The sequence below is a fragment of the Cololabis saira genome, chromosome 2 (assembly GCF_033807715.1).
Source record: "Cololabis saira isolate AMF1-May2022 chromosome 2, fColSai1.1, whole genome shotgun sequence".
NCBI classification, from domain to species: Eukaryota; Metazoa; Chordata; class Actinopteri; order Beloniformes; family Belonidae; genus Cololabis; species Cololabis saira.
In genome coordinates this window covers 42,749,082-42,772,429 of record NC_084588.1, presented here as the reverse complement: position 1 = coordinate 42,772,429, position 23,348 = coordinate 42,749,082, and positions in this window count along the sequence as shown.

Genomic DNA, 23,348 nt, shown 5'->3' with positions numbered 1-23,348 from the left:
TGTAGAAGCACACGTTAGAGTTGTGTTAGATGATTTGCTCTCGCATGCGCAGCAAAGTGTGAAACGACGAATTCTGAATGTGTCTTTGTAGTTTTTAGTGTTTTTGTATGTCATGGTCAAAAAAGAGAGGGATGGAAAATTTATGAGGTGAGTAGTTGGATCAATTTATTTGAGCAAACAGTCTTGTGGATGTAAAACAATGTGTTTGCAGCTGAAAAAGACAGAGAATGGAACATTGATATCACAAGTGATGTCACTGTGTATAGTCAAATCACTTTTGATGCCTCATCTCCTCATACTTTGTTGAGAATGAATAAAATAAAAAAAACTTGTATAAATCAACTTCAGTGGAAATTCATTGTGTGGAAAGATATTACGGGATGGAAAAGGTTGGAAAATCTTTTTTTTTTTTCATTTGTGAATATACAGGAAATTACTTTATAAACCCATTGCTGCAGGTGTTTTAAATCTGGTGGCTGTGCTCCTCCAAACATACATACACACACTCACACAGACACATGTATATAATTTGACACCTACTTCCTTATGATTTTTTTTAATAGATAAAAATAAGTGCAAGGGACCCTTCTCAGAGGTACAGTATTTCAAAGTCCATAAGTGCTGTAGTTCTTGGAATATTTAAGTATCCACAGTGTGTCTAAATCATACTAAGAGGGTCCAGGGACCTGGAGGCCGTCTGAGGAAGGTTGTGAGAAGAGGTCAGGGGGGGCAGGGGGTGGGGCTCTTAGCCTGCCCATAAGGCTGCTCTTTATGGAGGGCAGACATATGAGGTGAGCAGGGCAACCTGTCAGTGGGACCTGAGTAATAACTCCACCAGCCTGCCCCTGCGAAGCACTCTGATTGTTTTAGATTTGTTTGGGTGTGGGCGGTCCCTGACTTTATGAGGTGTTAGGATAGCATGAAATGAAAGTGTGTCCAAGTAAGCAGATTTCTATGTGTCTTTTCTCCCATGTCCTGCTGGGGTAGTTCAGTGCTTAGATCAGGACCTGTGGCAATTGTTAAATCACGGATTTTTCTAAGCAAACAGTGGAATAATAAGCAATAATAACTGATTAACCAAAAAAAAAAACAGAGAATACATTCACTAAGTTTCCTTTTGCTGCAATATATAATCATTGTTAAAAGAAAAACTTGCTGGATCTTTAAACCAGTTCATCCTCAAGCAGCAGTGTGAAGTTATTACCAGTCAGAATGCCTCCACATGTATTAATGTTCACTATAAAGCTTTAAAGCCTAAATTTGTCAGCTCAAAGATCTAAAGGTGTCCACTCTTTTGCAAATCTTGTCATCGGCTTTGAAAGTGGACAATATTAAGAGTCAATATCCTTATTAGGAAAGTTTTTCTTCCTCTTTCTTCATGACACGCACATGTCCTATCTCTCTGTGGCCTACATTGTACCCTTCTTGAGACTCATCATAATTTCTCTTTCTTCTTTTGGCTCATCACATTACTAACAAAATAGATTTTGTCAGAGTTATTGATGTATAATGCATTGGCATCAGTGAGTTTATTTTCACTTTAATAATACCCCAACTTTTTTTTTCCTCAATATTAAGTGATTTCGCATTGATCTTTGTGACAGAATGAAAGTGGTACAGAGATGATCAAAAAGGATCTTGTTTCAGGTCACGTCTCCTCCATCTTTTTCTGTCAGAGCCATTCAAAGCGGGCTGAGGAATGAGAGAGCATTGTGACTGGAGGGAATTTCTCCAAAACAAAGTCAAATCACTCAGTTTTCCTGCTCCTCCCCATCCACCGTGGAGATGTGTCAGAATTCAACGTCTGTCACAGTATCCCAAGGCGGCCTCTAGATCCAACAACAAACTGGAGCCTCTTGTCTTGTCACCTGTTATCTTTACCATGTCTGGAGTTCTGCGGCGGATCACTCACAGCTTTCCCAAAAAAAATGCAGATTAGGAGTTTTACAGCATGGAATGTGCTGTGGCATTTATGCAGCTCTATTAAACCTGACGACCCATAATAGATGGAAACAGGGTCAACAGAAATAAGTAATTCTGAAATCTTTTTCTTCTTCTTGATGGTTTAGTGCATGTGTTTGTTAAGAACCAGATGTAAAACAGCTGTTTAAACAATGACAGATGTGCAAATGTTCTCTCCAGAAAGCAACAACATCTCCAAGAAGTTACGCTCATTTGCGGCTAAATTTCAACAGGGATTTAGGTTTAACATTTAGTTCTTAAGCGAAAAGTACTGTGATGTTTCTTGTAGCTGGAGGCGGAGGGGAGGGAAGGGGGGGCCAAGGAAGTAGACGGATGCACTTAAACTTCCAGCAGCCATATGAAATACACATAGATGGTACACAAACAGTCCAATGTATATCAATCTTTTAATACATTTTGCATCATACAAGCTTTGGTTTGATACAGTAAATTAATCATGCATTTATAATGCTGTCATTTCTTTTGACAACACTTAAAGATGTTCTTGGATTAAAGATACCAAGCACTGCTGCATCGGGACACTGGGAGCGCCACCTTTCCACTGCAAGACTAACCAGAAAGGAAAGATCAGTGCAAGAGCAATGCATGTGACAGTTCACACTTGCAAATTAGCTGACGTTAGCTTCTACGCAGCTAAACATGCATTCTGACCAGGATTGATGGTACGTTTATCTCTGTTTTTGTTTCCACTTTGGTCAAAAGGTCCACAAAGATATGGAAAATAGTCCCCAGTACCGTAATGCCAATTGACCCCTTTGTCAAGCCCCGCCCCCGTTGCTAAGTCAGACAAATCTCTCCTGTACACTTCCATTGTAAAAACGGGGTTTTACATCACTTTATTTCTAATTATTGTACCAAAGAAAATCAACAGCAACTAGATATAAATAAAAAGGAACACTTCAGGTACCGTGTTTAAAAAACTGAGGTTTTCTGAGAAAACTAGATATTTTGATTAGTTTAACTGATAGCACGGTGGAAGGTCTGGCCATCCACATAGCAAAGCAGACATTTTCCGTAATTTACCGTTGGGTTTGGGTTGAAATGTTTTCCTGTGATTCTCTCTGGGTAGCGGGAGTCTCTTCTACAAGTGCCCTGAGCACACTGCTTAACCATTTTAAGATAAATAAATAAAGGCTTTTGCAGTTGTAGCTATGGGTTGTAGCCTGCTGCCGAGCCAACTTTGTTTTGGAAGTACGGATCCAATTTCTGCCAGTTTGGAGATAAAAAATACGATGCTCCCTCACTACACGGTGTGCAGTGTACTCCAAAGTGTTTCTTTTACTAATACAAAGTTTAAAAAAAGTAATCCAGTGATTTAAATTTTGATACAAGGCAAGTAAAAACTACGCTTTTTCCATTGATGTGAACGAGAGAGACGGCTGTTTTGTCCAACCGGATATTCTACCCTCATATAGCAACGGATAATGATTTTTCTGATTGGTAAGTCAGGGACCAATCAGAAGGCTGACAAAGGGTTGATGAAGGTCCAAACTATAGAAGCCTGATACCATTTTTGGTTGTATTTGTGCAAAAAAACAGACAATTCTAACTTTCACAATCTTTTGAGCACTACTGAAGGAATCAACTGTGCTGTCATAGCTTTCTGAAGAAAGCGGGGTCTTTGTCTAAGGAGTTTGTCCACGAGTCCCCAACACAGCTTCCTCTTTTGGCATTTCTTCTGACAGGCAGATTACATTTCCGAAAAAAAATTAAAATCAGGTACAAGTATCTCCATGTACTTTGGATTAAGGGGGAGTGATGTATATATATATAAAGAGAAACTTACTCGCTAAACCATCAGAGGGCCTGTGATGAAATGCTCAAAGTAAGGATTAACAGGGAGCTCGTGGAAACATAGCATCTCCTACAGGTGTTCTGTCATTGAGTTGTGTGCTTGGCTTTCTGGATTTCACCAGTTTGGGTTAAATCCATCAAATAATTTGCTATGCAACTGACCAAATAATTAAATTGTGCTTCAGTCTGTGTGTGTGTTTTTAAATGCTTTGCAGGCACCTGTGGCTTTCAGCCATACTGTCAGCATTTACTCTCCGAGTTTTTACACAATGTCACATTCCTAACGCTGTCATTTTGAGTCCACCGAGGTACTCTGTAAGGCAGCCACAGGCATACCCGTGAGCTTAGACACACCACAAATATCCACCCTGAGATATGACACAGCTCTAAAGTCTGGAAACAAAATGTCAACTGAGTGATATGATTGTGTCTTTGTTTGCTTCTTTGTCTTTGTTTTTCTTTCTGTCTTACTCACTTGCTTTCTTTTTTTCCCCCACCTCTCTCCATCAGTGTTCCTGCAGATTCCCCTGCTGTCGGCTCTCGTCACATTCCCCAATCTGTTAGCCTTCTGATACCGGGGCCAGACTTGAAAGGAAGTCTTAGGGACGAGAGCTTATACACTGTGCCAGATTTTGTTAAATAACTACGCGATGTTGGTGCCAATTCATTGGTAATTGTCCCTTCTGGCACGGTCTGTTGAAAGTCCTGGAGAAGCCTAAGCTCAAGATCACTGCAAGTGTTAATCTTCTTATACTTAAGGTATCAGGTTTTCTTTTGATGTCGCTAAACATGTTGACTCCTATCTCAGCACAGAAGGCAATCCAGACATAGCTATGAGCGAGATGGGGGTTTGTCTGCTTTCGTCTTCCAAGGATCTTGTGCTTTGTGTGCACTTCTGCTATAGTATCCATTATGGTGCTAAAATAAATCAGAAACAAAATGAGCAGGAAAATAAACATTTAGAAAGGGACTGATTCCTTGCGAATTGTCCTTTTCTTAGCTGTTTTTTGTTGGAAAATGGCTTGATATATTTGTTTTAATGAGACACAGTTCCATTGTCCAGACTAATAACCCAAGGATATTTTTTAGACTTGTTTCTTCAGAAAGCCCTTTTTTTACAATTAACATATTCTCAAAGTATAACATATTTAATGATCAAATCTTTCCAACCCTAGTAATTGTGTTTGTTTTGGGGTTTGGTACAGCGCAGGTTTACATGTAGCTGTAGTGGTGACCACACAGATCCAAGGGAATCTGCCCCAGGGAGTCAGGTGGACAAGCCCAGGAAGGTGCGCTCTCTTGGGGCCTACAGAGGTTTGGCACACTGGGTCCCCCCCAGGTGCTCAGGTGAGCTTCGGTGATCAATCACTGATGCTCTTTGTCAGATGAGATTCCCCCATCAGTCAGTCAGTTAGTCATTGAGGCAGAGCCTCAGGTGGTGGGTGATAGTGCAGAGGCTGTGGGATCAGGGCGAGCTCCCACATGTACAACTACACTGATCCCACACACAGGTGGAGATTTGTCATGGGCTGGTAAGAGCTCATCCGTGATTGAATATGGTGTTTGAATGTGACACACACATGCAGAGAGCCGACCCATGTGCACATGTATGTATGTATGTGTGTGTGTGTCTGTGTGCATAGAGTGTCATAGAACGTAAAAGTACTCACATATGAGTTGTGTCTTATATTTGCCTCTTCAGGTTTTCATGTAGGTCAACAAACCAACTTATATATACAATATAAATACTTTAACCTTTTAAATAAAAACCCAAATCTAGACTTGAAGTTTGTTCTTTATTACACACTCTGCAAATAAAAACAAATGCATATCTTCCTGGAGGGGCTCTTTAAACATGCCCCCTGGAAGATTTATTGCAGTTTAGGACTTAATTGTGCAGGTTTATTATTGGAAAAAGGTGGGAACTCTGCCAACAGACATGTTTTATCAATTTGCCTGTGTGTCTCGAGGTGTATCTGAGAGACGCACAGGCAAGTTATTGCTGTAATACAACCCATGTTTAACTGTAATTTAGCTTTTGATTTAGAGGTGTCTACCTCTGACATGCAGTGTTAAATGCTCATTTTGATGCAGCTGGCTGTGGAGAGAGTGGCTGCAGGTCATTGTGTGTTACCCTGTATCTGCGTTAATCCCATGTCAAAGAAGCGTCATCAGAAAGTTCAGTAAGTCCATCAGCAAGTCTCGGTACAGTGACTGTTCCAGACTTATGTTAGATTTTCCCTGGTTTATGGAGACATAAAAACATTTAGTCCAAATGCATGTTGAGGTCCTGATACCCAAAGCCGTCCTTAGCCAAACTGAGCTGGACAAAATCCATAACACTGCAAGGATGACGTTTGATGGGCAGACTGGCATCAGTCAAACCCACAGGCTGCCCCGGGGTCAAAGCAAAGCTGGCACTTAGAGTTTTAACACGCAGACAGCACACACATTATCCAGCTAATGACGGAATTACAGCACTGACTCACCATGTAGCTACATGTAAGCGATGGGAGGAAGGCAATAGATTATCGTCTGAGAAAAGAGGCACTTTCCCAGGAAAAGAGGCTGCCAGTAAGTAAGAGAGAGGGAGGAAGAAAGAAGGGTGGGCATGGACATAAACTCCCAAGAATGGAGGTTTAGATAATTGTAATTATAACTCTCTATAAAACACTCAATACTGTCATTATCACTGAGTCATGTGTCCATGCAAGAGAAAGGGGTGTTTAAATGGATGTGTCATCAGTGTCTGAGGTTGAGATGGGTAAGAGAGGTTTACACTGGATGGGGATAAAATACACAGACTGTCCTTTAAAATTGGCACAGTCAATAAACAAGTATAATTAAAGCTGCAAGCAGCGATGAACGGGCCCTCGCACTCACGGCCACCACCCCCCATAAGCATATCAGAAATGACACCACCCACGACTTCCTATGTCAAACCATTGAAAAGTTATAGCAGAAAAAAGGGACAACCAATCAGAAGAAGGGGCGGGGCTAATTCAGGCCAATGAAGGTCAAGGACTCCATACAGAATCTGATGACACCACCCACGACTCTCTATGTCAAACCATTCAAAAGTTATAGCAGGAAATAGGGACAACCAATCAGAAAAAGGGACTGGGCTAATTTTCACCAATTATGGTCAAGGACTCAATGCCGAGTCCCATGACACCACCCACGACTCTTTATGTCAAACCTTTCAAAAGTTATGGCAGAGAAAGGTTTTCTAGGGGGCGCTGTTGAGCCGTTAGGCCACGCCCATTAATGCAAACCATAAAAATCAAATTTATCGCCAGGCCTGGTGCAAAATTTGATGACTTTTTGGGCCATTTAGGGGGGCAAAAAGGACCTCCTTTCGTCAGAAGAATAGAAAGAAAGAAAGAAAGAAAGAAAGAAAGAAAGAAAGAAAGAAAGAAAGAAAGAAAGAAAGAAAGAAAGAAAGAAAGAAAGAAAGAAAGAAAGAAAGAAAGAAAGAAAGAAAGAAAGAAAGAAAGAAAGAAAGAAAGAAAGAAAGAAAGAAAGAAAGAAAGAAAGAGAGAGACACACATACAGAGAAAATCATGGCGGTACAGATGAGAGGATAGTAGTTAAAATCAGATCACTCAAATGAACGACGATCATACAGTACAGCTGTATCTCATGGTCCAGAATGTATGATATTATATTAATCTATTATACCGTATTATATTACATGTTGTTATATTATATTAGCGTACCCAGTAATATAGCATATTGTATTATTATATTGTATGTTGCTTCATTTCATATATTTTAGACTGTATTATATTGTAAAATTATATATCATAGCGATTGCATTATTATAAAATTTCATTTATAACACTAAAATACAATTCCTCACACACACACTCCTTCCAAATGTTTCTTCTTTTTGCTCCATTATGACAATTGTATGCTGTCATCCATTATGTTTTTTGTTTTTAAGTTTGTTATGTCTGTTATTCAAATATATTAATACATTCATTAATATGCTATACTGTATTTTGTTTTGTGTATATTGTGTGTGTGTGTTTGTGTATGTATATATATATATATATACATATATATATATATATATATATATATATATATATATATATATATATATATATATAAATTTATATATGTGTATGTGTGTGTGTGTGTGTGTGTGTGTGTGTGTGTGTGTGTGTGTGTGTGTGTGTGTGTATACCTGAATAGCATAACCAGTAGTGTGACTACCTGCAGAACGTATTTTAGCATGAAAGCCTGCATATTTAACGTACATCAAGCATCCTGTATCGTAGCTACATGTCTGCCGTTTGTAACAAAGAAAACTGCGTGAAAATCGGTTGAAAATTAAGCAAGTTATAGTTATTTTACTTATGCAGACACCTCCTTCCACAATAGAAGTGAACGCACTGGAGTCAAAGCGATACCGATCCAAGGAATTTCTCGACTAACTTATGCTGCTATCTCACTACATTTAGATAATAAAATTAGTAAAACTGTTAACCAGATGCTTTTTAATTTCCTATGGAAAAATCGTATACATTACATTAGAAAAAGTATAGTCATGAATACTTATGAATCTGGAGGGCTTAATTTCCTGGATTTTAAAACTTTAAACAATACATTTAAAATTAATTGGGCGAAAAATTTTATGAAGAATCCCACCTCAATCTGGAATTTTATTCCCCACCATATTTTCTCTCGTTTTGGAGGCCTTAATTTCATACTGTCTTGTAATTATAATGTAGAAAAAATTCCAGTTAAGTTATCTGTATTTCATAAACAGGTCCTCCTTGCATGGACTCTTATCTATAAGCATAACTTTTCACCCCACCGTTATATTATTTGGAACAATAGAGATATCCTAGTTAGAAATAAATCCCTTTTTTTTTAAACCTGGTTTCAGAACCGGATCTGGCTGGTGAGTCCGCTGCTAAATGAGTAAGGAGTTGTGCTGTCTTACGGAGACTTTTCATCACGACATAGTCTTCAAGTAACTCCTGAAGAATTCTCAGTTGTCGCCAATGCTATTCCATCAGGCACCTTAATGCTTTTTAAAAACAGTTGTACTTCCTCGTCTAGAAATGTGTCTGTCCCATTCTCAACTGACTCCCCAATAGGTAAAATATGTTTTTCACTGACCCAAAAGAATAATAATAAAAGGGTACGTGCCTTATTTCAAAAAGATATTGTTGCTACCCCTAATATTACTGTTTATTGGAATCGTTTCACAGATCATATTGATTGGAAAAAAACTTGGATGCTTCCTAACAAGTTTTTAATCACAAATAAGGTTAAGGAGGTCTCTTACAAAATCATACATAAATATGATCCTGCTAACCATTACATGCAGAAATTTAAAAAGAACATTAATACAAATTGTTCCTTCTGTAATTTACATCCAGAAACAGTTGTCCATTTATTTTGGCTTTGCTCTCATTCGAAAAAACTATGGGCAGATATTAGCAAATTTATTATTGATTCCTTTGGTATAGATTTTAATTTATATTGGGAAAATGTTGTTTTTGGTTTCCATTGTTTCTCTAAAAAAGAAGGAAAATGTTACTTTTTGATAAATCTGTTTTTATTTCTTGCCAAATTCCATATTCATAAGAGTAAATTTTCAAAGAAAACCCCTTGTTTTTTTGTTTTCCAGAAAGAAATGGAACTTTACTTGAAATTAATCCTAAAATCAACAAATGAAAAGGCTTTTAAAACCGTAGACTTGTGTTATATGTTTAATCTTCTTGAATAACAAACATCACCCCTGGCACATGTTCTGTTTTTTATTTGTATACTGTTCGTGTATACTGTTTTGTGATAATTCTTTAAAAAAAAAAAAAAAAAACGATCCAAGATGGCGGCCACGCCCGATGTTCTCAGGCAGTCAATGCGGCGCCTTGACCAAGATGGCGGCCGCGCTGAACACCAGCCCCTCCCCCCGCGGGAGCTGCGCACGCATTCCAAACACCTTCGCCCGGCGGGAGCTCAGCCCCTCCCCTCTCCACTCTGCTGGAGCTGCTGGAGCTGAGAGACTGAGAGATCAACATGTCAGGCAGCCTGATCACACATAAATATTATTTAAAAATCACTCATGTATCTTTGACTTATGGAATTAACATGATATTTTTTCTCATTATAGTAAACAACATATCTATGAAGTCGGATGTCAATTTTGACATTTTGTGACAAAGACATAGCTTTTTATGTTATTAGTTCATTTTTTAAATTTTTAGAGTGACGAAGTTGTTCGAAAATAATATGTTCCAGTGTATGATTTTTTAGTCCTGTTGTAAGCTATCTGAAACTGCCATTTAATTTTCCTTACACAAAATCTCTGATTTTTAATTATTATTTTACCAGAAATACAGAGTGACATAAAAATGCCAATTCCTTTCAAATTACGACCACGATACGCGACACGGTCAACAAGGAACCTACTGCCAATCAAATGTGTCAATTTTATTAAGATTGGATAAACCAAACAGCAACTAAAGCACATAATTTGATGAAAAATGTATACCTGACCAAAAGGTGGCGCTATGGAGTTCATCCAAGATTGTCATATCCACTTGTTCAGAATGCAAGCCCGATTAAATGTCTTGAATTTGGGTTCATTCTGACCAATTATGTTTAAGTTACAACAACTTTTATGTTCATGGCGAGACCCCGAAATTTGACAACCTCTAACGGCGACGCCCTTTGACACAAACTTACAGTTTTCTCTGTCACTCATCGTCAATGCCTTACCTATTATCTCACCAACTTTGAGATCAAGAAACTGATCTCGTTTGGAGCACAGATGCAAACTAGAAGACATGACAATTCCTGGTGCCAACAGGTGGCGCTACAACCGATCCTGAATATTCCACCATAGATGGGTTCAGGCTCAACCTACAATCATGCACATACGTTTTCGACCACATCAAATCATGTATTGCTGAATTACAGCCAATTGATGTTTCATGGCGAAGCTTAAAAATGACCTCAAACTTCGCCGGATCACTACGGTCACGCCCTCTGGCAGAAACTTAAAAGCTTCGCAATTTAGCGTCGGCCATGTGTCTAGATTGTACAAACCAAGTTGTGAGCCAATTCGATAAAATCTCTAGGAGGAGTTCGTTAAAGTACGAGGCCTGGAAATGACCATAATTCATGAAAAATGACATTTTCTGTTCAAAATGCCGGACTTCCTGTGTAACTTAGACCATGGGTCCAAAAGACTTTTTTGTAGCTCTTTGTTTAATATAATACTCACATAAAGGTCATTGCTGTAAGTCAAACAATATTGTGGGGCTCGTCAAAAAACATAAAATAGGTGGCGCTATAGAGCCCATTCTTGTGGACCCATGCCTGTCGCCCATAAAATACGTAATTTTACGCGACTCTGGAAGCGTGTGCAAAATTTGGTGAGTTTTCCAGCATTTTAAGGCCTCCAAAAAGGCAATTTATTTACGGCGAGAATAATAATAATAATAATTAAAGCTGCAAGCAGCGATGAACGGGCCCTCGCACTCACGGCCACCGCCCCCCATAAGCATATCAGAAATGACACCACCCACGACTTCCTATGTCAAACCATTCAAAAGTTATAGCAGAAAAAAGGGACAACCAATCAGAAGAAGGGGCGGGGCTAATTCAGGCCAAAGAAGCTCAAGGACTCATTACAGAGTCCCATGACACCACCCACGACTCTCTATGTCAAAACATTAAAATGTTATAGCAGGAAATAGGGACAACCAATCAGAAGAAGGGGCGGGGCTAATTTTCGCCAATTATGGTCAAGGACTCTATACAGAGTCCCATGACACCACCCACGACTCTTTATGTCAAACCATTCAAAAGTTATGGCAGAGAAAAGTATTCTAGGGGGCGCTGTTGAGCCGTTAGGCCACGCCCATTAATGCAAACCATGAAATATCAAATTTATCGACAGGCCTGGCTTTTCTTTAAGTTGCGACATGATACAGGTGTGTACCGATTTTTGTTCATGTACGTCAAACCGTATTATGGGGCTTGAGGCGCAAAGTTTTTTCTGTCTGAACCAATCAGATGAAGGGTGGGCGTGCTTTTTGCCGTCTAGCGTCGCCACGGTAACGCTTTTGAAAGAGAAAAGTAATGCGTGGTGTCGGAAAATGGAGACGCACATTTTGATGTATAACACACCTGGGTGCACGTTACGGTTCGGGCTGTATTAACTGCCGAAGGAATGGCATAAATTAGGCCAAAATGACACGATTAATTGAAAATGGCCGACATCCTGTTCGGTTTCGGGGATGACGTTAAGAGCTTTCTTTAAGGTGGGCCATGATACAGGTGTGTACCGATTTTCGTGCATGTACGTCAAACCGTATCGTGGGGCTTGAGGCACAAAGTTTTCAAGGGGGCGCTGTTGAGCCATTTTACCAGGCCCATTAATGCAAACCATTAAATATCACATTTTTGCCATGCCTGGCTTGTGTGCAAGATTTTGTGACTTTTTGGGCCGCTTAGGGGGGCAAAAAGGACCTCCTTTCGTCAGAAGAAAGAAAGAAAGAAAGAAAGAAAGAAAGAAAGAAAGAAAGAAAGAAAGAAAGAAAGAAAGAAAGAAAGAAAGAAAGAAAGAAAGAAAGAAAGAAAGAAAGAAAGAAAGAAAGAAAGATACAGAGACAATCATGGCGGTACAGATGAGAGGATAGTAGTTAAAATCAGATCACTCAAATGAACGACGATCATACAGTACAGCTGTATCTCATGGTCCAGAATGTATGATATTATATTAATCTTTTATACCATATTATATTACGTTGTTATATCATATTACAAACCCAGTAATATAGCATATTGTATTATTGCATTGTATGTTGCTTCATTTCATATATTTTTGACTGTATTATATTGTAAAATTATATATCATAGCGATTGCATTATTATATAATTTAATTTATAACACTAATATACAATTCCTCACACACACACAGACACTCCTTCCAAATTTTTCTTTTTTTTCCGTTATGTTTTTTGTTTTAAAGTTTGTTATGTCTGTTATTCAAATATATTAATACATTCATTAATATGCTATACTGTATTTTGTATTGTGTATATTGTGTGTGTGTGTGTGTGTGCATGTATATATATATATATATATATATATATATATATATATATATATATATATATATATATATGTATATGTGTGTGCGTGTGTGTGTATACCTGAAGTGTGACTACCTGCAGAACGTATTTTAGCATGAAAGCTTGCATATTTAACGTACATCAAGCATCCTGTATCATAGCTACATGTCTGCCGTTTGTAACAAAGCAAACCGCGTGAAAATCGGTTGAAAATTAAGCAAGTTATAGTTATTTTACTTATGCAGACACCTCCTTCCTCAATAGAAGTGAACGCAGTCTAGAGTGAAAGCGATACCGATCCAAGATGGCGGCCACGCCCGACGTTCTCAGGCAGTCAATGCGGCGCCTCGACCAAGATGGCGGCCGCGCTGAACATCAGCCCCTCCCCCCGCGGGAGCTGCGCGCGCAACGCCCCCCCCCGCCCCCCCAACCCCCTACACCCCCCCACCGCCCCCTTCCCCCGTCCTCCTGCGGGAGCTGCAGCCCCTCCCCTCTCCTCTGCTCTGCTGACAGAGAAGGATCAGACCAGCCTGTCAGACAGACTGATCGAACATAAATATTATTTAAAAATAATAATGTTCGACACAATTTCATAGGATTAACTGTAGCTTTAAACAACACATTAAACAATATATTTAGGGAGTTACGGAGGTGAAAGGACATAAGAAAAAAAAATGTGATTTATTTTAAAATAAGTTCATAATTTAAAAAAAATAGAGTTACAAACTTTAAAAAAACCTATAGGTACCAGTGTATGATTTTTTAGTCATGTTGAAAGGTATATAAATCTGACATTTAATTGACATTTAACAAAACCTCTGATTTTAAATTATTATTTTACCAAAAAATTCAGAGTGACGAAAAATGCCAATTCCTTTCAAGTTCTGACCACGATACGCGACACGGTCAATAAGGAACATACTGACAATCATATGTGTCGATTGCTTTAACATTGGATGAACGAAACAGCAATGACAGCACATAATTTGATGAAAAATGTATACCTGACCAAAAGGTGGCGCTATGGATTTCAATCCAAGATTGTCATATCCACTTGTTCAGAATGGAAGCCTGATTACATGTATTGATTTTGGGTTAATTCTGACCAATTATGTTTAAGTTACAACAACTTTTATGTTCATGGCGAGACACCGAAATTTGACACCCTCTAACGGCCACGCCCTTCGATAAGAACGTACAGTTTTCTCTGTCAGTCATCGTCAATGTCTTACCTATTAAAGTGACCAGCTTTGAGATCAATACACTCATCTCGCTTGGAGCACAGATGCATACTACAAGACATGACAATTCCTGGTGCCAACAGGTGGCGCTACAACCGATCCTGAATATTCCACCATAGATGTCTTCAGGCTCAACCTACAATCATGCACATACGTTTTCGACCACATCAAATCATGTATTGCTGAATTACAGCCAATTGATGTTTCATGGCGAAGCTTAAAAATGACCTCAAACTTCGCCGAATCACTACGGTCAAGCCCTCTGCTGAAAACTTAAAAGCTTCGCAATTTAGCGTCGGCCATGTGTCTAGATTGTACAAACCAAGTTGTGAGCCAATTCGATAAAATCTCTAGGAGGAGTTCGTTAAAGTACGAGGCCTAGAAATGATCAGAATTCATGAAAAATGACATTTTCTGTTCAAAATGCCGGATTTCCTGTGTAACTTAGAGCATGGGTCCAAAAGACTTTTTTGTAGGGCTTTGTCTAATATAATACTCACATAAAGGTCATTGCTGTAAGTCAAACCATATTGTGGGGCTCGTCAAAAAACATAAAATAGGTGGCGCTATAGAGCCCATTCTTGTGCACCCATGCCTGTCGCCCATAAAATACGTAATTTTACGCGACTCTGGAAGCGTGTGCAAAATTTGGTGAGTTTTGGAGCATTTTAAGGCCTCCAAAAAGGCAATTTATTTACGGCGAGAATAATAATAATAATAATAATAATAATAATAAACATCACAGATACAATAGGGTCCTCGCACTTTCAGTGCTCGGGCCCTAATAATAATAATAATAATAAACATCACAGATACAATAGGGTCCTCGCACTTTCAGTGCTCGGGCCCTAATAAATCCAAAAGGATGTAATGGATTATGGTAACTGTGTGTGTGCAAGCATGCATGCGTGGGTGCATCTGTTTGTTTGCATGTGTGTGTGTGTGTGTTGGGGAGGAGCGGGCAGATATTTCAGTGTTCAGATTTTTCAGTTTCCGGCTTCAATGGTAACCAAACGTTTATGTTCCTCCCATGGACCCATGTGGATTTGTTTAAATGTTTAAATGCTTGCATGAATGTGTACTCATGCTGTGGGTGGATGTGTATACATGTGTGAGTGCTTGTGTGTGTGTCGAGAGCCTGAAGTGTCTGTGCTTTAATACCAAAAAGCTGTAAGTGCGAGTGCAGAGACTGTGGGCCTCAATGTTGCGGCAAATCTGTATAAACGCTGCGGTTGCCCTGTTTTCTTACTCTGGTTTTGGAGAGAATGTTTAAAAAGTTCATATTTTCAATGGCAACTCTGACAGAGTCATAAATTCACAGAGCACATTATTTTTATCCTCTTCACATAATGAAAGTTCCAGAAGACAAAATAGTCCCTGCGAGGGTGGGGTGAGTTGTGAGAAAGTGGTGTAGAGGTTGGAGGGCGGCGGTAGATTGTGGTTTTTTCGGGGACATAAGAGAAGGGTGCAACTACACTGGACATGTAGCCATTTGGGAAAAGCGACTCTGTGAAGTGTTCCTCAGCTTGCCCTGCCTTGCTCAAAAACATGAGCCTTTGAGCAAACAGTGTGAGGAATGTCTGCCGGCTTTTCCAAGTGAAATCCAACCAAGTTAGGTCTGAATATTCTCAAGCAATATGGCTCCAAGTTCAATTACACATTACAAGCCGCATGACAGTTTCCATTGTGCGATACTCAATCCAACAATGTTGCGCTAAATCGTCCAGGCATCCTTGTTCACATTGGAGTCAGTGTGCCGAGACAGGAGGGAAGGGCCCTCGACAAGAGGCCCTCTTAACTATCCTATTATGGTAACACATATCTGTAGAAAACAGACACCTGAGACCAAGAGCCAGGGAGCTAGAGGCGATTAACATACACTGCTTCCGTCTGGTTTCACCCACTTGTACTTGACTGTTGTCAAACTGTTATGGTTCTATTGCTTTTGTGTTTATTGTGGGACTTATGATTCATGAGCTTATCTGCTGACCCTTCAGCCCTGGGCCTCATTCTTATAAAGAATACAAAAGAGCCGTCCCTTGAATCTTTGTTTAGATGTGCTGGAGAGACGGTCTCACTTTACCGTCGGTATATAATTTAGTTCTCATTTTGATGAATATTGTTTAATCATCAGTGACACATAACAGGTTCTAGTCATTCGAGCTGGTTTTCGTAGGAAGTCATTCAGATCATCCATGGAGCTTTTTTTTTTTCTTCCTTCAGTGGGGGAAAAGGGAAGCTCCGATCCATCTCCGTAGCTTGATCACTGTGGTGGTGGGAATGCTGGAGCCAACCCTGTTAAAACTCCGAAACATTCCCTCTTCAAACCACCGTGACTGAGCAGATTAGGCCCCCATCCGTTGGAAAACAGTCTTATTTCCTGAAGATATTTGGGACGTTTCATTCTGAATTGATGCTGACTGGCACTCTGAGCCTCTTTTATAGCATTTCCTTTCTTTTGGTACCATTGAAAAACGGTAAATAAACGGCTCGCCAAAACATGCTCAGACGCTTCATGTATGTCGGGCTTAATTACTGTCCCAAATGAGTCTTTTCTTTGTGTCTGCACTCACTGAAGTCGGGGGAATAGAATCAGAGAAACACGCGTTTCTGTGTACCCGTTGTAGTCTTTGTTGAACCCATGTCATTGATGACACACGGCTATATGCATATTTCATTGGGACATGCATATTTTACAGTGTAATCCTTGGCTTACTGCTGCTTTGTTCACAATACTCGCAGAGGCCTGAGGAGTAGAAAGTCTCACTCTGACTGGGTCATGTTAGAACAGTAACGGAAAAGTGAGGAAAATCCTTAATGCATTCTGACAAAGTCTGTGTATTACTAACTGTAAGCCTCAAATAGAAAGACAGCAGGAAATTATACTGTATGGTTGTCCTTTAATGATTGCACTTTGTTTACAAGACCTCAGGTTTAATGAATACAGACTAATAATCAAAAATGTGAGAATGGATCAGTGTATTTTACATATTACAACATGGAATATGTAAATATTCTAGTAGCGTGACTATTTGAACTACTGGAACTGTTTTGGGAACTGCTGCCCTTCCGAATAAGCGCTCCAGTGACATGGCATCCCGAAGAGCACTCACTATCATGACCCAACGCGAAGTTCGAAGGCTTCAGCAGAGTCTGTACAGGAGCTGAGCGAAGCCAAATGTGCTCGTGCAGCAAACATGATTGCTTGTGGTAATTTCCTGTGCTCTCTCTCTCTCGCTGCATGCCGTTGTGGTCGAAGGAGTGATTATACTGTGCCAGAGAAATGCTAATGTATGTGTTCACAAGAGACATAACATCCAGACACAATTAAAAGCACAAACAAGTGTCAGCCAGTGTTTGTGTTAATAAGCGGGTTCGCTAGAGAGATGGAGTAAAGAGGGAGTGAAAGGGGAGTGCGGTCACAAACACGTGTTGCCTGCACTCCACGGAGGAAAGAATGGCAGCACTTGTAAGTGGAATCAAACTGGAAACAAGGAGGGGTGTTGTGCGGCCAATAGGATACATACTGACTGTTAGGCCACGCATCCTCCCCCTTACTCCCGATTCAAGTGGTCACCCCACCTATACACACACATGCCATGACCCCACCCCCCACCCCCACCAGTGCCAAGCAACAAGTCACTGACTTCAGCCGTATCAATCACTACTAATAGTCCCCTTTATTCTGGCTTTTCATACTCGCCAGCACTTGATCATGGTGTCATGTTAGGCCTCCGCTACTGCTCCCTTTGTGTTCAGCCATAAAATCTGTTTAACTCTGTAAAGGTTTGCCCCGGCCGCCTAACAAAAAGACGGAGGAGAAGAGAGAAGAGAGAAGAAACACAGCACTGACGGATGATTAATTGTTTGATGATTGCATATCTCCGGCATGTTACCAAATATTCATAAATCACAAGGGTATGCATTGTTGTAAAACACATATGCACATATGTCTGCAGACACATGGCTGCAAGCACTCGGGAGATTTCAAGACTGGTGTCTGTAACAGCGAGTGTTTGGTCAGGCTCAAAGTTTGCTGTGCTAATGAGGGAAGGAATTCTGTGTTCACACGCAAATCCAGAACTGGATGTAACTGATCAGTTCTCAGCGCACCCAGATCTATCCATGCAAGCACTAGCAGGTATGTAGAGCTGTGGTGATGCTTGTCAGCCAGGCGAGATGATGCAGCTACCCAAACTATATATAAACTATCTGGCTCTTTGACTCTGATGCCTCAGATTTATTTTTTTTTCCCTTCTTTGAGTGATGTATTATCTTACAAGGACATTTTTGTTGGAGTTGGAGGGTGGGGGGGGGTGATCGAGCCAGATGTTAGTTTCTGATCACCTACGGTAAAAACATGACACAACACGAATCAAGTACAGATCCACCTCTCGCTTTAAACAGTGTTCCTCATTCATTCGGGGGAAGATCACATGTCGTGTTCATCTGTTGCCAAAACACAAAGTGTCTCAAACTATTCCAAGATTACAGCCTGAGATAGCTCTGCTTATCCATCTGTCACCATACAAAGAGTTATCTTTCCTTGTTTAAGTCAGTCAGGCTCAACGTCTAAGCTGAAGCGTGTGCTTATATATGGCACGTCCCTGTGCGTTACTTCTCTGCACAGCAAAACGCACCAATCACCTACTTTGTTGATGGGAAACGTGTAGTAAAGAAACTTCAGCTCCCCAGCTCCCCTTCACCCTGCAGATGCACACCACACAGGTTCACACACCATCACACCTGCTTCCCGCCCGCATGCTTCCTATTTGATCTCACGGAATATTAATTATTTCGAAGCTAGAGTCATTATTTATGTTGGCACATTATACCTGCCCACACAACACTATATTTAATGAAACAAGGGACTCATTCCATGATGCAATTTTAAAGATGTCGATGTCAGAAGAAAAAAGAAGAAGAGTTTGTTCATGTCTACACTACCTTGTTCTACTCACTGGGCTCTTTGACAGTTTCAAGAGCAAAGGAAGGACCTTGCAAGGTCAAACACTTAACTCATACTCTGCTATTGATGGCTAGTAACTTACAAATCATAAGTATTGATCATGGCGGAGATCATACTGAATGTGGGGCAGACAATAAAATCATACCCACTTAGTCTTAATAGCCCACATTAAAGCGATTATGCACACAAACTAGAACTGTGAGGCTGTAACGGTTATTATGCCAGTCAATATATCTCTTTTTTTCTCTTTTTTTTTCCACTTTGCATTTCATCCATGCATTTTTGATAATGAATCACAGTATTACTCGCTATTGACCGCTTTGCGTAGAAAAGTGGTAATTGGCTGGACAACCTCTTATCGGCCCTGAGCACTGTAGCCTCACAGGTAACACTGCTCCGGTCGATGATATAATGTGCATAAGATTTTTATACGCATGTGTCAATACTCGTGTATTTACTAATGACGGTGCGAATGCTGTTGACCCGCTAATGAAGTCGGTGCATTTGTGAGTCACTCAGCGGGTCAAGGACTGAACAGCTGTCCTCTGCTTGAGCGCCGACACAGAAGGAGGCAGTTTAGCCGCTTTTACTGGTCATTTAACGTGTTTATTATGTGAAATTCTACTGGTGTTTGACGAGACTTTGTTTAATAGCATCATAGGAATTTGGATAACTTTGTGCTCAAGTGCATTACATCTGACCTTTTAGCGTAGGTACTACATACGGTTTAAACTGAAACTGACTTTATCAGTTTATTATTAAAAGGTTACTTTGTGAAAGAAATTCAGTTCATGTTGGATAAATAAGTAACAAATACAATATAAAGGGAAATAGACATCCTTATCATATATATATAGCATATTTTCAAACGCTATATAAATACTGTTCCTCAAGCGTTCGCTACACAGAGACTGGAGCTCATGAGTACAGGGAAGCTGAGGCATCATTCATTAAAATTCCAGCGTTCCCACAGGCGACAAACAGTGTGATTATAACTTATTGCTGATATACATAAGTGAACTTGCTGACCGCCGGTTCCGTGTGTTCCCAATAGGAAAGGTTCTCTCTTTTTTTCCCCCTCTACTTGCAGCACTAAAAATCTGACCCAAAACTTTTAACAGCTAAAATTACATCCTATAAATACTAACAAGCTGCATAATAAGAGGTTTTAACCGTCCCCATTCAGCGCCATAGTACGCAGTCCAATAAGTCACATTATATGCATACTTGTCAGAGAGCTGAAAAGGCTTGTGAAGCAAAACACCCACTTAGAAACTTCATCTTTCAAACCATTTTTCACTCTGCTGATTCCATCTTTTGTTTAATAACTACTTTCCCCCTTCTTCGTTTTACTCTGCTTTAGGATGAAACATGCTCATGAAAAATTTATCGCAGCGATCTGCATATGCCGATTCCCCTGATTGGGTTGCCGCCTCTTGTTTTGAGGAAAAGCAACGAAAGCAATATCAGGCAGCACTGAGTGAATCTCAATTTGCGCCTTTGACGAATGCAAGTCATCTCGACCATACCAGCAGAAGACGTTATGAGATCCAGAGTAGCCCCTGCCTGAACCCCTCCATCCTCACCATCCAACAGGGAGCAGGAGAGAGAGAGAGAGAGTGTGAAGCGCGAGGGCGATGAATATTTAAAGAACTTTAACTGGTAACGTTTAATGTGGAACGCATGATGGGCAAAGAACCACGGCAGGATATTTGAATGGGTAAACTGAATTCTCGTCTCGACGTATTCTGGGGTTATTATTATGGTCTAACATGTACCGTATGCGTTGCATGTACAGCACACTTCAGAAGCGGGATCAGAAGAAGGATCCCGAACACTAGAAAGAGACAGAAAGTGAGCTTTCTCAGAAAACTTATGTCATCCAAGTCTTTCATTATCTAATGCTGGCACCCAAGAGATCAGCATTGCCAAGAAGAAATGGGGTTATAATTGCTTTTATTGGTTTATTGTTTGAGCGAAGGAGCTCTTTGATGTATTTAAGGGACCAATCTAATGAATAAGTGAATGTGGAAACAAGTCTATTCAGGGAACTGATCTCAAAGGGGCTGATGATGTTGAGGGGGTGGGTGTGTACATGTGTGAGTATTGGTGGTGATTGGGTGTGTGTGTGTATGTGTTCTTGTGTGTGTGTGTGCATGTGTGTGTCTGTGTGAGTGTGTAACAATGCATTCTTCAGTTGCTGGAGATAGTGAACAAGCCGGGACTTAATCAAGCACAGTTGGCCAAAGAGTGGAGGATTGGAGAGCACGGGGTGCAATCAAGTGTAAACATCCTATACAAAGTTGAATGGGGAGATGCGTGACCCCGGAGTTATGGGAGCTGGCTGGGTGGAGGGGGCAGGCTTATTTGGCAAATATGTAGATGTGCTTTTGACCCCATAGTGACCGATTCACCACAACGCCAGCGCGGCTGCACACACACACACACACACACACACACACACACACACACACTCACTCACACAGTCACTTCATCCCTGCCCTGCCACTCATTAATCATCATTTGTGATGAGAGCGCGCCTTGTTTCAGTGGAATAATGGAACATGTGAACCCCTTCTTCTTCATGTGCCAACGTGGTGGCCACTTCCTATGTATGTTCTACTTGTTGATGTTTGTCTGCTCATTAATATGGCTTTGTTTTTGTTTTTCCCCGTGTCCTTGTGAAGCTAATTCAAAGGGGGTCAGGGAGAGGTTCCCGTGGCAGCAGCAGCAGCAGAGAGCAGACGAAACCATGCATATCTGGTTTCCCACCAAAAAGTGATCAGAAGCTAAAAGCTGAGATCGTGTGTCCTCTCGCAGCAGCTTTCCTCGCATTTCCATTTAACCTTTTATGAAACTATCCATTGTGCTCCCACGCTGCCCACAGACTGTCCGCTGCATGCTGATGCCCCTCAGGTCAGCCAGGTTAACAGCCAAAGGGAGGCAGCAAGGAGGAGGGTGACGCTGTCTCATTTCTGCCTTTCTGTCTGGAGCCTGCGCAACACATTGGCAGAAAGAGAGAGAAGTATATGCTACAACCGTTTGATGAGCAGCAGGGCAATAAATTCATTAATCATCATTATATGCCTCATCAAACTCTTTGCCAGCTCTCTATGGGAGTTACACAAATTAGCCAGTGAAAAAGCAGTAATTTTAGAGGAGCTAGGTAAGTGCTTTTTGATTGCTTTCTTGAACAATGCTTCCCCTGACAAGCTAATAAATCAGATCTTTCTATACTTAAAGTGCAGCTACTGTGAACCCAGTCTGAGCTCCCTAAACAAAAAAGGGGAGGCTGTGAGGGACAAGGGGTTTTACTACAGCCAGAGCTCTTTCACTGATTTGTTTTGGATTCCTCTTCTTTATTCTGCAACAAAGAGGCGTGGGTACAAAGCGTTTAATATCTGAATGAACTACTGTTATGTCTCCAGATGCAACAAGGGATTTTCTCATATTGGATCAAAATAACCTCATGTTTGACTTGAGATGAGAAAAACCTGAGCTAATAGTGACCATATGGTGCAAAATGCAATTATCTTCTCTCTTTTTTTACTCTCTCTTTGGGCTGAGCGGATCTGGTTTATGCAGGCGAGCTTGAGTAAGATGCATAGCAGCGAACTGCAAGCTTTGGAGAATCCTCGCTGGCAGGTGATGCATACCTACTACGGTGATCATATCCTTCTATCCAGATGGCCATTCCACGCAAGACCAGCAAATCATCCATCAGACTGGAAATGGCTCCTTTATTGAAAATGAGGTCAATAGATGATTTGAGCCTGCTTTGCGGCTGGCCGTTGCTAGCCTTTTCCGGGTTTCAGCAGCCCTCACGTGGTGAGTGAGATGGGATATCTCAAGTGGGAAGGGAGGCAGCCGGAGCGTTTGGCAGAGGGGGGTAGTTTAGGGTGGTCTTTATCTGTTTAAAGCCCCTCTCTGATGAGATTACCTGTTGGAGTTGGCGGTAAACAGCACTGTTAATCTGGGTGCTAGAGCCAGCACTCTTCCACTGGCATGCGGCCACTGCCTGATTTTTTTTTTTTTTTTTTTTCTTCAACGGGTAGTGGGGTTCTGGGTGGGGGGGGAAAAAAAAGCACCAAATATTTTTCATGATAAATAATGTCAATTTGTCTGGGACATTCATGGGCTCATTTATTCCCTGCGGTGTTTACTACTTTTACCTTCGGCTGCCACCTCGCTGGTCTTTTGAATGACAAAATCCAGCAGGTACCAAAAACACACGGCAGCTCACGCTGATGGGAAAT